At 34.4% G+C, this 14,299-nt stretch overlaps 1 protein-coding gene across 18 annotated transcripts in view; it reads right to left on the bottom strand.

Annotated features, from left to right (window-relative positions):
* Positions 1–14,299, bottom strand: part of PDLIM5 (PDZ and LIM domain 5) — a 212,149-nt gene that overhangs the window by 92,455 nt on the left and 105,395 nt on the right. The window lies entirely within an intron of this gene.

Genomic DNA, 14,299 nt, shown 5'->3' with positions numbered 1-14,299 from the left:
ACTTAGGGCAATGTATTTATGCTTTTTTCTAAAAAACTTGAGCATATGTAAGGATTAAATTTTCTATAAATAAAAGTACAAAAAAGTTATATCATAACACCTTTTGGCTTATAAAATATTGTGTTCACCACATACACATGCACTCATACATACAGTCTCACTCTCAATTTCTCTCCCGCTCTGCATCTTCTCTATCTTACTATGGGGACTAATATAGTACCTTTTTTTCCTTTCAAAAGGGAAAAAGAACCCAAAGCTGGACATATTTTGAACAATGAGAAAAAGAAGGTAAAAAAAGAGAAGCAAGGGGATTGCTCTAGTCCATCTGAGTGGTTGGGATCCCCTCTGCTTGGGCTTGGCTTGAGACTGGGAGAGGCTCTGATTCCACACGTAAGGATGAAGGGCTTTTGTTCTAAGATCCTTCTCAGATGGTCATAGCAGTTGATGAGGTTTGAGAAGAAATGCAACCAATTCTAAATCAAGCTACAGAAGAACAGAGGGCAGGAGGAGGAGAGACCGAGACAGGGAGGAAAGAAGGAAAAGACTTCCACTGAGCTTGCCTGACCTGTGTGGCACACTATTTGGGGGCACGCAGGAGTTCAGAGGTGGGGGGAGAATAGACAAGGAAACATTAAGCTAAATTTAAAGTGATAAAATATTTCCCATTATACAAATAATGATAGCATCAGCATTACATTACATTACCATTTACTGGGGTCTTACTAGGAGCTCAACATTGAATTAAGGCCTTATATACAATACACTGCTTAATTTCAGAAATAAAGCTCAGAAATGTTAAATAATTTGGACTCCTAATGTCAAGTTTAATGCCAATGTCCCATTTTCCTCCCTCTAATATATCCATCTCACCCAGCAGGAACCAAGAGATTAACAAATATTTCTTCTTCTCATGCTATGCTGCTTTATTTTTTATGGTTGAAGTTCACAAATTTGATGCTATTAAGATCTTCAGAAATGTAAACTGAATATTGATCAATTTGAATAACTAGTTTTGGTGACAGTTTTATATGTTACATGTCATCTTTCACTTGAGATTATCCTTTCATCTGTCCATTAATCAATATTTATTGAGCCGCAGGCACTGTTCCAGCCAGGGGAATATAGTAGTAAACAAGGCAAAGAAGTTTCCTGCCTCAAATCTACATTCTAATGAAGGAGGTAGATAATAAGTCAATAAATAAGACAGTTTCATATAGTGATGAATGCAAAATTTCACATTATTCTACCTGATTCTAATGGAAGAAATTTATTTTTTCTACTTAACATTTATTACCATAAAAACATTTTTAAACATTTTTCATCTGTCCATTCTGCCTCGTGTCCATACTCAAAATAACCCAAAATAACTCAAAATAACTTAGAATAACCTCAAAATAAAAAAACGTATTTTTCTAACTAGTATTTATAAAAGAACTTCTATCAAAAAGACTGTTAAAGAAATTGTGTAATATTTTAGATATGTTCAAGTTTAAATAAAAGGAACTTCAAAGTCCATGCTAATGTATTCTTATTATAGGTAAAATTCTTTTACAGGGAAAATACTATTTCAGTAGAAATTTTAAATAAGGAATCTATTTTATATGCCCCACTATTAAGAAATGTTAAACTTTACTGTAAGGGGCCAGACGGTCAATACCTTTGGTTTTGTAGGTCATGGGATCTCAACTTAATGCTTAAAGGTTCTATCATTAGAACAAGAAGAATGACAAGTGTAAATAAGTGGGCATGCCTGCGTTCCAATAAAACTTTATTCATAAGAACAGGATGGGGGCTAAATCTAGTCAACCTCTGGTTTAGATCATTTTATGGTTTTCATTATAACAAACCTTCTGGAAATAATCTCTTTTGGACTGTAAGCCTCACAATTATTCTGCATAATAAAAAAATCCTAGTTACAATTTCTTCAGACACTGACATGAATAAAAATATGAGAGCTTAGCACCTCATCAATCTTTCTGTGGTTGCTGGGCGCTACTTGTCAATTCCTTTTAACTCCTCTATCTCGAACTTTGGTATTACTTGCAACTGAATGACCCAACCTAAACTTCCAAATCACCAGCTCAAATAAAATTCACACCACATGGCATTGATGAAGCTTGGTGAAGAGACGGGGTTAATGTTATTGGATTAAAATGATATTTTAGGCACTATTTTTAACTCCACGACCCAGTACTTCAGTTTATTTGCTAATACATGATAAGGGTTAATAAAAACCTCTCTCATTTTCTGCTATATATTGTGAATGAACTATTAATAATATGTATTTTTTTTAATTCTAAGAGAGTTACCTAACAAGGATGCACTATGCATTCTGTGAGAGAAGCAGAAAGGGGTAAATTCCTTCTTTCTCATTCTTGTCCACAAAACTCTATACTTTATTTCATATTAGGAATGGACAGTAATACTTTCAACATTGATATAAACAAGCAATTAATGACAGAGTTGCATTCTCTGAAAACCTACTGGTTTATAGCTTTCTTTGGGCACAATGCTAATCACTTCTATTTAATATATACTTTCTTCCAGCTCCAATCAGTAAGAAAAAAATATTTTTATCAACATAGTCCTTGATTGCTAATATAAAAATAATAGGATTTGCAAAGTAAATAATCTACTTGTGAAAATTCAGGAGTTCCATTGATACATCTACATCTTTCTGGCTCTTTCAATGATACTATTAAGATACTCTTAAATAACAAATGTGGTTAACATTCATTCATATTAGGAAAGTAGGCATCAATGACAAACTATATGCATAACTGGATTTTCAGAGACTTACAGCCATGCATATAAAACTAATGCTTCAGGAAAACTCTGATAAGCACCAGATGATGGAGAGTAGGAGAAAAGTAGTATAAAAGCAGGAACAATTCATAAATTTACTTACTTTTTTCTTCCCTTTAGGAAAAGCTTAGAGCCCTAAAAAGACAGAGAGAACCTATCTTTCATTTCTCTTACCAAGCTCTTCGTTAATAGAGAGGAATTCTTTGAGAAATAGGAGAAATAGGTAAATGAAGGTTGCAAGTCTAGGTTACCATAAAAATAAATTAGCTAACTCTACAGTTTCTTTGTTGATACAACAAGGATAATTGTTTTGAGGATAAAATGAGATCACGAATGTCATACACCTTTGTGACTGACACAGAGTCAGCAGTGATAGAGACTACTTTCCTACTCCTTATACAGAAGATCTGACCCTTGAATTATAGAAATTATTTTTTCTTATTATATACTGTTATAATCCAACCAAATTATCTACCAGGATAAGTTTCAAGAGAAAACAACAAACTAGAAATGGATGAAAAAATATCACTTGTTGAGTATATGCCAATCATTTCACTTGGCCCATTATATAAATTATATCACCAATTTTTCTTGAGAGAGTAATACTGTTCTCATTTTTAATATAGGAAGAGAAGCTCAAATGAGTTAAATTATTTGACCACAATTTAGAATTTGAAAAAGGCAGAACTGAGATCTGAATGCAAGTTTTCGATATTCTCTATAAGCAGCTCTAAACCTCTGTATTATGGAGCCTTTAATCTATTCTTCCATATTTTTTTTCTAGATAAGCAGAGTATCTTCCCCATAGCAATAAGAATTCTAAAATAACTTCATTTTCCAGCAGGTTCCATAATGATTATCATCTATGGTGCTAAACTGAGCGTTTTACTTAAAATTGCAACCAGCTTCTGAAGTTAGTGGCCATGTAGATCCCAAGATACCACATCACAAGATATTCCTGTGTGTATGTTATGAATTACATGTTTCTGTTTCCTCTTCACAATCTTGAGAAAATAAAGGGACAGGTATCGTAGTCCCCATTAGAGTTATCAAGGGTGATATACTACCAATAATCCAGAATGAATCAGGCTACAGGTTGGATTTGTGCCCTGTGACACACTAGTGTATGCTGAGCATGTACGATTATAGAAATAATCATGATGGTTCCTTTTAATTAGGTTTTGGCTAGATATTCATATATACTGGGTAACTAAATATATACCTCCATACATAAATATACCCACATACATACCTAAGTCACTGAATAATACATTTTTGATAGTGTTCAATTCTTTTTGAATCAGCTTTATTTTTTTATAAACACACACACACACACACACACACACACATCTTTATGTTATGGACAGAATCCAGTTCCCATTAACCACCAGATTTGTTATTAGTATGGCCTTATATATTACCATAAGTTATTTTAACCAAGCACCTTCTCATTCCTGACCAATATGTCTTATACCCAATGTCACTTCAAGTTCAAGGGCAATACCTGTGTTATAATTTCCTTAATTTCATTAATTTATTAATTACTTTTACAGGGACAGCTGGGTGGCTCAGTGGTTTAGCACCTGTCTTTGGCCCAGGTCATGATCCCAGGATCCAGGCTCAAGTCCCGCATCTGGCCCCCTGCATGGAACCTGCTTCTCCCTCTGCCTATGTCTCTGCGTGTCTCTCTCTCTCTCTCTCTCACTCTCCCTCTCTCTCTCTGTCTTTCATGAATAAATAAATAAAACCATAAAAAAAATTCTACAAATACTCACTGAGCCCCTAACACACCGAGTTGTTGTAGGGCAGTGGGGCAAGAGTAATGAATGAAACAAACTACCTACTTTGAGGGGAAGCAGACTAAAAACAAGTATATCACATGGTAATAAGCAAAACAGAGTCTAGTAAAGCAAGACAGGGAAAGGGATATGTTATCTTATATAAAAGAGTCAGAGAAGACCTCTCTATTAAGATGAAATCTGAGCAGAGACCTGAAGTAGAGAAATCAAGGTCAACCAAATAGCAAGTGTAAAGTCTCTAAGGTAGGAATGTGCCAGTGAGGATAAACAGGGGCTAGGAAAGCTGGGAGGTCAGTGAGAGGCACAGCCAGAGAGAGAAGTGGGAGCTAGAGCACATAAGCTACTTTATGCCAATATAAGAACCTGGTCTTATACTCTAAGTGAGAGGAACAAGTATCCTTAATCACAGTACTTCATTTTTGTAAGAAAGTTAAATCCACATCTGAAATTAAAGAAGATTAAATCTAAATACAGTGTTGAGCAATAAATTACCCTGTATATATGTTTGAACAGTATAAGCCTACTTCCTAACCATAAAAGAAGGGGAAGAGGGACTGAAACTTGCCTGAAATCTTAAATATATTGAGACAAAACACAAATAGAAGATAGCAAAATACCTAATTTGTTCTTCATACATCCAAAGTATAAGATAATGTTTTTTTGAAGTTCACATTTATATGCTCTCTGTCCTATACTAATATCAGAGGCACAATTTTGCCAGTAACTTTTTCCAGATACATCTCTTTTTCTATTTTTGTCTAGGCTAAACACATTAAATTACAAACTTTTTTTGTAAAGTGGGTATTTTTAGGTATTTCAATAAAATTCAAAAGGACAAGCATTCCAGTATTTAGCGCAGCCTTATTAGGAAAACAAAGTCAGTCTGCTGTCTGTGGAGAGCACAGGAATGAAAACTTTTCATTCTTTATAGTCTCAACTTATGTTTTTCCACTTATTTAACCCTCAAAAAATAATTTGGGATATGTTTAGGTCTTTTAAAAATCTGGAGGTACTCAGAGTCCAGGAATTTAAAAATTAATGATCAAATGCAACTATTTTAGCCATAGATAAATCGGTCTATCCTTGTTCAATTAAGATGAGACTCTAATTTCACACTTATCAGTTCATTGTAGAATCCTGTCCAATATCATCATCATTGAATCTCGTTAAATTAGGTCAAAGTATTCAATATAATATCTAAATCAAAAAGGGAAAATTTAAAGCCAGAAAACATTAAAATATTTGTTCATTTTGGAGTGCCTGAGTGGCTCAGTTAGTTAAGCATCCAACTCTTGATCTCAGCGCAGGTCTTGATCTCAGGGTCATGAGTTTAAGCCCCACACTAAGTACCAGGCTGGGTGTGGAGCCTACTTAAAAATAAAATAGGGGCACCTGGGTGGTTCAGTGGTTGAGTGTCTATCTTAGGCTCAGGTTGTGATCCTGGGGTCCTGGGATCAAGTTCTGCATCAGGCCCCCCAGAGGAAGCCTGCTTCTCCCTCTGCCTATGTATGTCTCTGCCTCTCTCTCTCTCTGTCTCTCACAAATAAATAAATAAAATCATAAGTAAGTAAGTAAATAAATAAATAAATAAAATGAATTAAATGAATTTGTTCATTCTTTTATTATTTGTGATTAGCATATAACTACCACAATAGAGTATCACATAGAAAGGGCTGAAATGCATTCAATTTTTCCTTTATTAAGAAACTTTAGTTTTGTTTATAGATACTGAATTTTGTTGTAAGGTAAAACAGTATTGCTTATATTTCTCATTAATAATATAATGGACTTTGTTGTGAAATTTAGGCTACATTAGAATTCCCAATGTTAAAGCATTACTTTTAACAAAGGGATGATATAAAATCTTATAAATTATATTCTCTATCCTAATACCTCTGATATGGAAGGAAGAAAATCCAAAACTGTAGCAAATTAACAACACATTTTACCTATTTTACCAAAAGGTAAGCTTATTGTCCTGAGAGAATTCCATCCACCACTGTTTGAATCTAATATATTAGAACATGACCCTTGAATACTGCTTCATAACAGCACACAACTCACAACACAGTTGACTCATAATGTAAGTTCAGCAATACCCAAATTGGTCTACAGCTTTCCATGGGACAAATCCACTGATCAAATGTCAAATTGCTTCAAAAATTTCTAAATGCTTATTCTCAGTTTCAGCACTTACCTTGTTGTAGACCAGGAGCAAATAGTTAAAACTGGCACTGCCAAGGGACTGCCAAGTGAGTAGAAGTGGTGTAGACCACCACTGTAAACCATTTAATCACAATACACAGTCAGAAATATATTTTATATCATGACCTACCTAGTACAAATATGAACCAATGAAACATATATTTTCATGTGCAATTTGTTAAAATATATTCTGTTCTAGTCTGTTTCATTTTAAAAAAGGAGGGAGGGGAAATGCTGGTCCTGACTCAAAAAACTAAATGCATAATAAACTTCAGTTTGAGAAACACTAATCTTTACTCAAAGGCAGAGAGCACAGAAAGGTCTGGAAGGTTGGCAGGTGATATAATAAACACACTGGCTATCACACAAATAGTGGTTCACGTAACTGAAACAGCCCATTCATGAAACAATATTAAACTAGTTTTAACTTTTGAAAAACACTGCATCCAATTATATCCTCAAAGGAACAAAATGAACAGACATACAATAACAATAATTAACACAGGCTTTGGCTAGGGTATGTCTGTAGAGCTCAATCTCACTAAATTTGCTTTTGACAAATTTATAATCACTGAGAAGAACAGAAATGCTAACCATAGGTTACTATATGTAACTTTCCAACAATGACATCCTCTAGCAAGTACTTACTATAAATTGAACTAGATGGTGGATATTTTCCCTATTTGAAAATGTGTGAAAACTTAGAAAAGCCAAACACTAATACTTAAGTCATAAGACAAATAATTTGAAATATATTAGGCTCTTTAGTGAAAGAAAAACACATTGTCTCATCTGATATCTCTCTTATGTTAGTGCTAACCACCTCCTGAAAGATCTCTAAAGAACAGGAATTGGTGATTCCTATATTTACTTCCTCTTTTTATTAGATTCACAGAAGGACCTGGGACCTCATAAAGGATCAGAAATCAGTCAATAGAAAAACACACAATGTACTCAATATTGTGATCTTTAAAAAATGCAAAACTATTTACAGTAAATGGAAAACTACTTATATAGCTTTGGCATCACAGTTCTGATTCCTTTTAAGATAACAATGATTCTTTTCTTCCATAACTATTCTGATATTTAACTCTTTGGGCTGCTTTTCTAAAATGTTCTAACTGAACACCAACAGTGAGATTCTAATTAAAAGTACTTTTACTTAATTAGAGCTGTCTAACTGGAATGGGCTGTTTGGTGATGTTCACACAGGAGCTGTATCATTGTTTCAGGGTTCTTTCCTAGGAGAAGGCCAAATCGACTGGCTATATTAGCTAATTCTTTTATTTCTCCTAGGGAATGTATTATTACCTATGACAAGATGGAAGAGACTCAGAAAAGACTGGCAAATAAATCCAACACCAACACTGGCCTCAAAGACAAGCAAGCCATTCGTAAGACTTTAAAATTCATCTAAGGGATCCCTGGGTGGCGCAGTGGTTTGGCTCCTGCCTTTGGCCCAGGGCACGATCCTGGAGACCCGGGATCGAATCGCACGTCAGGCTCCCAGTGCATGGAGCCTGCTTCTCCCTCTGCCTATGTCTCTGCCTTTCTCTCTCTCTCTGTGTGTGTGTGTGTGACTATCATAAAGAAATAAAAAAATAAAATAAAATAAATAAAATAAAATTCATCTAAGACAGTGTGGTCACTTTGATAAGTAGTGTAGTCTTTAGAATGTCCAGTACCTCCCAGAGTTAAGAGCAGATCGCCTAGATTCTAATCCTAGTTCCTCCATTTACTAGTTGTTTAACTTACTAGTAAGTTAAAAGCTAGGCTAAACACATTAAATTACAAAGTAAGCGTATGTTACTTAAGCTCTCTATTTCCTCACTTGTAAAATAAGAACAGTAACAATATTTATCTCTCTTATCAAGGGTAATTATGAAAACTCAATGAAACAATGCCTGTAAGGTGCTTAGAGCAATACTTGCCACATGGACACTATTATAGTGTCAGTTATGGTATTTAATATCTCTTATGACATGAAAACTGAACATAAATGACAACTATCATCTTCTTCCAGGCTCCAGGCTTTTATGAGAGAAGAATTTAACATTACACACAATATTGTTTTCTGAAAGCCACCTCACCAGTCTAATTTCAGAAAATGTCACTTCTTGGCTACCATAAGAATGAGGATGTACTAGGGATAATGGGAAATGGGATAGATAACCCCATTCCAAATCATTCATCCCTAAGTCCCCAGAGTGAAACTAAAGTCTTCTTTTCTTCTAAACACTTCTTTGGCTCAGTGGTTAAGCATCTGCCTTTGGCCCAGGGTGTAGCCCTGGATTCCCAGGATCCAGTCCCACATCAGGCTCCCTGAATGGAGTTTGCTTCTCTCTCTATGTCTCTGCCTCTCTCTCTGTGTGTGTGTCTCTCATGAATAAATAAATAAAATATTTTAAAAAAATAAACAAACAGTTCTTTCAACTAGCAACAATCCTAGGCTAGGTGGGCTACATTTGCTTCTGAAAAGTTAAATGAAGGAGAAAGTCATCAAATTACCAAGGGAAAGTCAATGACTCTCTTCTTCTAAATTACCCTCAGGCATTTTACTGAACCCAAGGTACAAAGGCAACAGGTAGGCTCACCATGGTATTGTGTACTTGCCCTCAGAGGTAACATCTGGGGGATAAGTGTGGCCCTTGGATGCCTCTGAAACCATCACAGTCACTGGCAAGGAAGTCTATGTAGATAAGAAACTATATCACAGGCTGTCCAGAGAACAAGCTCTGTTCCCAATCCCAAGAAGAAATCCAGCATATTAAAACTTTCTCCAAAAGTATTGCCAAGTACTGAAGTTCTATAAACAAAAAAAAGTTATGACACAGTCAAAGCCAAAAACATGTATGTCATGGTATAGCCAACACATTTCCTCTCTCATTTTCATCAGTGGTTACAATCCAAAAACCCAGTCATATATGGCAATAAAATATAAAAATTATACATCAGAGTTAGCAGCTATGTTCATGGGCCACACCCAAGGCTGCATACCTCAATTAATGTTGAGAATCACATAAGGAAATTAAACTTGCATTATAATTTTTGTTCCCGTTTTGACATGCACAACATCTAAGAGTTCGACTACTTTCATACATGGCCTTGTTTTCAGCTGTCTATCACATAAAATTGCAATTTAGCATCTCACTGATCTGTTTTCTAGGGAAACCTACCCCAGAGCAAACACTGACATATGCTTATGCTTTGCTATTCCTATGAAAACAAGATGTGGCATGACTCACTGTTCTTCTTGCTGAATTATGTGTCTTCTGTGAGTTCTGAAGAGACTAGCAGTTAAAATGTGCTGGAATATTGATGAGTATGGCTATTTAAAAAAAAAGCTATTTAGAAGGAATATTTGTAGAAGTAAATCAGTCTTGTAAAAATAGCACTAGATAGAAGGTCAGGTTCAGATAATTATAGTTTACCATTTCAGAATCACGAAAAATGTTTGCTATAACCTAAAGATTTGCTGTAGTCTATGTTTGATAAAACTAGACACTAAGAAAACCAGGATGGTGCCTGAAATTTGACAAAAACCTTAGTAAAGTCTTGAGAAATCAAAAAATTACATAGATCTTAAAAGATCATCTAAACTGGCTTTATATATTATCAACATTAAAATCATTAATAAAATCTTTTTTATTCTCCAGGTTTCCTGATAGATAAATAATAACCTGGTTTATGTTAAACTATCACAATTTCCTACTAGTCTATTCAAAATTCCTCACTGTATAATATAAAATTTTTAGTTTACCAAAAATACTAAGCATGACTATCTACACATAAGACTCAAATATTGCTACAGCTGAAATGCTTTAGACAAAAAATTTCATCATAACCACTTGCAGAAACCAAACACATGGTTTTATTAAAAACATTCTTCAAGATAAATATACACTTACATAACTTAATTCTCATTACATTATTATATTAGAAAAAAAAGAGACCCTGACACTTCATTTTACAGAAAAACATAATAGAGCAGTGATTTATGACCTCACCTAGAATAAAAGTAAAGCAATGAATCCATGCTGAAAGCCCAAATTTTTATTCCCAAAGTAGGTCAGTATTATAACCCCTGGTGTTATACTTGAATGTATTTCAAGGCCCGATATACAAAACAAAAGCACGGCTTCTCTTGTTGAAGTACAAGTATAGGCAGAAAACTCTGAATGCATTTCACTGGACATGTGATACCACCAACCATAGTACACTTATGATAGAATTTGATAAAGATGAATCTTCTTTATATATAAACAGGAAAAATGAAGTTCAGAAAGAAAAGGTTGACTACCACTTCATTGTCCTTTCTACCATACTTGAAATCTGAGTCTTTCCTATGCCCCCATTTTTTCATTTGATAAATGGGTATATTTTCTACTCATCTGCTTTACGAAGAGAGAGCATAATATCAAGGAAATTAAAAGCATGAATTTTATTTGAAACCAAGACTTACATTTTTTTTCTTAATAAAGATTTTATTTATTCATGAGAGACACAGAGAAAGAGAGGCAGAGATACAGGCAGAGGGAGAAGCAGGCTCCGTACAGGGAGCCCAACATGGGACTTGATCCTGGGTCTCCAGGATCACACCCTGGGCTGAAGGCAGCACTAAACTGCTGAGCCATCCGGGCTGCTCAAGACTTACATCTTAATACTATCATCACAACAGTAACTCACTACAAGCTAATTAACTTCTCTGAATTAATTTCTTCATCTGTAAAAGAGGTTAGCACCACTCTCACTGGGTTATTCTGAGGCTTAAATGATGTAATATATGTAAATTAGCCAGTGGGACACCTATGACTTATGTTATAAATAAAATAGCCGAGAATTTGTACAGCATTTCTCTGTATTTATAAAATCAATCTACTTAACATTGTAATCATCATATGGTACTATCATAGACAAATTCATTATAAGCAGTTTATGTCACTAATTTGGCACTTTCGTAGTAGCTGAAGTAAAGTCAAATGGAAAAGTTTACATACTAAAGTTAAAAACAGAAGGATTCTTCACATTAGTGTTCAATTCTACTAGACCACAATTCTATATCATCTAAAGAAAAATAACATTTGACAAATTTATAGCCACAGATTAAATTTATATATATGTGTGTGTGTGTGTGTGTGTGTGTGTGTGTGTGTATATATATATATATATATGTATATGTGTAGAGGCATTTTATTACATCTTATGTCCATTTTTTTTAAATTGATGAAATCTGCTCACAAACTTGATAATGCTATTCCCCTTCCTTAAAAGTTTGTACTCTTGGGGCATCTGGGTGGCTCAGTGGTTGAGGGTCTGCCTTTGGCTCAGGTCATGATGCCAGGTCCTGAGATCAAGTCCCACATGTGGCTCCCCACAAGGAGCCTGCTTCTCCCTCAGCCTATGTCTCTGCTTCACTCTCTGACTCTCATGAATAAATAAATACAATCTTAAAAAAAAAAAAACGGTTTGTACTCTTATACCATATGCATTTGTCAAAATTATAATTAAATAATTATATGATTATGTGGACTATCCCCTTTATTAGCTGGTGTAGCAGTTTCATGACAGCAGATATCACTAGTTCAACTCTGCTTCCTGAAGTATACATTGGAAGAATGTATAATCTGTGTATATATACAGTCAGACCAGAAGAACATATATGAGAATGCTTGTTTTCCCTAGATGGCATGAGTTTCTTATTTTCTGTATCTTCCCAATGGTCTTCATTATATGTGTAATTGTTTTACAAACAGACAGTAGCCACTAAATATTTCCTTAGGCAGAAAAGTACTTGAAATAAAAGGTAATAGACAAAGGAAAACAGCATTAATTTGAAAGCCACTTAAATTCAAATGAATTTGTAATCTCTTGATGGAAGATGGCCTCTAAAAGAATTACAGCATATACTCAGGAAAAGGAACACAAAGAAAAACAATTAACTGGTTTAAATAATAAAATGATAAAAACTGTATAAAGATGATAGAAAGATAATAAGGCCAATAACAAAAGGAAGATGAGTGTTTCATTCCTAGCAAAGACTTCTATGACAAAGTGATTACAAAGACATTATCTGTGCAGAAAACCTGTACTGTGGCACAATATAAGTTAATATTTGAGGAATGTGAAAGAAGAGATTTTTTTTTTAAAGAAATGTATTTTCAGAAAATATTTTCACATTTCCCACAAGCTTACTTAGGCCATTCATCCCCCAGTGCTATGTCTATATATAGTTTGAAATGCTAAATTTCCTTCTATATAGAAGAATTGGATTTCAAACATGCAGATAAAAACACAACACATGGAGAGCTGTGTAATTTGGCAAGGAGAGAAGTGCTCCAGGTTCCCTGATGCAGTGTGCTTAGCAAATCCATGCAGGGAGAGGGGCAGTGGCTCACACAGGCCTTTAGGGCCCATTTTACCAGCAAGTGCTCTCTATGGGTGACTGTCAACTCTCTTATTGAATCCCAATATACAGAATTCTCCCAAACTTTGGCTCACACAGAATATTTATATTGCTGTAAGAATTTAAAGACTGAAAATGGTTTTTAAAAATATATTGTTAAATAGTCTTTCCAAAATGATGATATTGACAAGCTGGCAAGAGCAGTAGAGCTGTAAAGTAAAAGTCTCACCTACCATAAGTCAGTAAATATAACTAAGACCGAAGATTCAAGAGTTAGAAGATGATTATTACTTAGAAATTACAAAGGTAAATACCATGAGAAATAATTGTTGCTCTGATCAAGTAAAGGAAGGGTTAAAAACGGAACTGCTCAGTTTTCTGTATATAAGCCTCTATATTTCCTTTACTATTTGCATAAAATATTTTGATAAAATAAAACTAACCTAAGAAGTACATTTGGTGATTCAAAATAAGGCAGTAACATTAGTGATACATATTAAAAGAATGCATGGCTAATAATTTCAAATATCACATAAGAAAATGATTTACTGAAAAACAAAACAGGGTCACCTGGTTGACTCAGTTGGTAGAGCATGTAACTCTTGATCTTGAGGATGTAAGTTCCAGCCCCACACTGACTATGGAGACTACTTAAACATAAAATCTTTACAAAAAACAAAATAAAGGAAGCCTACAAAAATGTACATATCTACCAACAACATACATACACTCGCTACATTTCTAGCTCCTCTCCGTCTGCTCCAGGTATACTAATCAAAGCAGGTGACCTAAAGTGACCCAATCTTGCCCTACCCTTCCTTTCCAAGCTCTATGACTACGTCATAGATGTGGCCTGATGTTCCCATAGTGCCTTTTTCTCCATTTCCATGGTATAATACCAGATCAATCTTTTTTTTAGTCAATATCAAATATCACTATTTTATGAAGCAAAATTTAAGAGGAAAAGATCTTTCTCTAAGATTCTAGTCTTTGTTTTTCCTTATGGAAAATTTCATATTCTGATATATATATATAATATATATATAAAATTATATATATATATCTATATATAATATTATACATTAAA

This window comes from Vulpes lagopus, chromosome 6 (genome assembly GCF_018345385.1).
Source record: "Vulpes lagopus strain Blue_001 chromosome 6, ASM1834538v1, whole genome shotgun sequence".
Classification (NCBI taxonomy): Eukaryota; Metazoa; Chordata; class Mammalia; order Carnivora; family Canidae; genus Vulpes; species Vulpes lagopus.
This window is presented reverse-complemented; position numbering and strand designations above follow the sequence as displayed.